Genomic DNA, 1,539 nt, shown 5'->3' with positions numbered 1-1,539 from the left:
TGTGAATCGATACGCTTGTGAGAAAGTCAATCAATAAGGAGTATATAGTTCATAAAACAATGATTCGAAATCTGAAAGAAACAAAAAAAAAAATGGAATCACATTGTATCCAATATCCCACTTACTTTTATTAGGGGATTAGGGAAGATGGCTAAAAGTACCTCATCTTTTCTATGAGAGAATCGGGCTGGGACGGAAGGATTCGAACCTCCGAATAACGGGACCAAAACCCGGTGCCTTACCGCTTGGCCACGCCCCATTTAGATTTATATTGGACACAAATAAACACTAACATAGGTATTGGCTGTTCGTCAATTTCAGCCTAAATCCAATATCTATAGAATGGGCGTTGCTAAGATTCGTCATGTGTAGAATGTGTAGATGTAGAATCGAAATGAATTCATTGATCATTACATATAATTCAATTAAGATATTGTATGAAAGTATGATTCCTTCTACTCTGATTTAAGAATTGAATCAGATTTAAGAATTGAAGGATTTTTGATTGGGGGAGTTCCAAGAAAAAGGAAGATTTTTGGCAAACCTTCTCTTCTTTCTTTATTTTTCCCTTATATCACGATAAAAATGAAATTATCTCTAAAAACGAAATGTTTGGTATGCTTAATATCTTAAGTTTAATCTCTATCTGTCTTAATTCGGCCCTTCATTCGAGTAGCTTTTTATTCGCCAAATTGCCCGAGACTTATGCCTTTTTGAATCCAATCGTAGATGTTATGCCAGTCATACCCGTACTCTTTTTTCTCTTAGCCCTTGTTTGGCAAGCTGCTGTAAGTTTTCGATGAGATCTTTAATACTAAGAAAGATTCACGATTTCTTCGAAAAAAAAAAAATTTCTAACAAAATTTATAAGAACAATTGATAAGATCAGATAAGTCCTACATTATGAACCCCCAATTCAAACATTGAAATTCTTTATGGGGAGCTGCGATGAATCTGAATCACCTCATTTCCACATTTTGACCCTCCAAGGGTCAAAGACCTTATTATGGTACCTCACAATATCTAGGTTGGGCATGATAAGCAAATTTTTATAACTAAGAGATGAATCAGAATCTTATTACAAATAAATTCTGAATTCCTAGAAAAGATTTGCTTTTCTCGAAACGGGGTATGTGGTACAAAAATAGACATAGAGAATCTATTCCCCTATTTTCTAAAATACTGATCTTGGAGATTGTGTAATGCTTACTCTTAAACTCTTCGTTTACACAGTAGTGATATTCTTTGTTTCTCTCTTCATCTTCGGATTCCTATCTAATGATCCAGGGACGTAATCCCGGGCGTGAAGAATAAAAAAAATAAAAGGTTTTTCTTTTATTTTTTTCTCTATTCCATAGAGTTAATACCTCTGTAGGAGAGAGAACAAGGACTCAAGATTTTTTCGAATTCGAAAGAAAGAAAAATATCAAGTGATCATAAGGGACGGAGAGAGGGGGATTCGAACCCTCGGTACGAATACCTCGTACAACGGATTAGCAATCCGCCGCTTTAGTCCACTCAGCCATCTCTCCCAATTCC

General features: G+C 35.4%; 1 non-coding gene across 1 annotated transcript; it reads right to left on the bottom strand.

Annotated features, from left to right (window-relative positions):
• Positions 1–1,444: 1,444 nt before the first annotated feature.
• Positions 1,445–1,532, bottom strand: TRNAS-GCU (transfer RNA serine (anticodon GCU)). Its single transcript has one exon. It is a non-coding gene; the product is annotated as a tRNA-Ser (tRNA).
• Between the last annotated feature and the right edge of the window lie 7 nt (positions 1,533–1,539).

Source organism: Aristolochia californica, unplaced genomic scaffold, assembly GCF_029961685.1.
Source record: "Aristolochia californica isolate CCGP_79_NKW_82.1479 unplaced genomic scaffold, dmAriCali1.0.hap1 SCAF_422, whole genome shotgun sequence".
Classification (NCBI taxonomy): Eukaryota; Viridiplantae; Streptophyta; class Magnoliopsida; order Piperales; family Aristolochiaceae; genus Aristolochia; species Aristolochia californica.
This window is presented reverse-complemented; position numbering and strand designations above follow the sequence as displayed.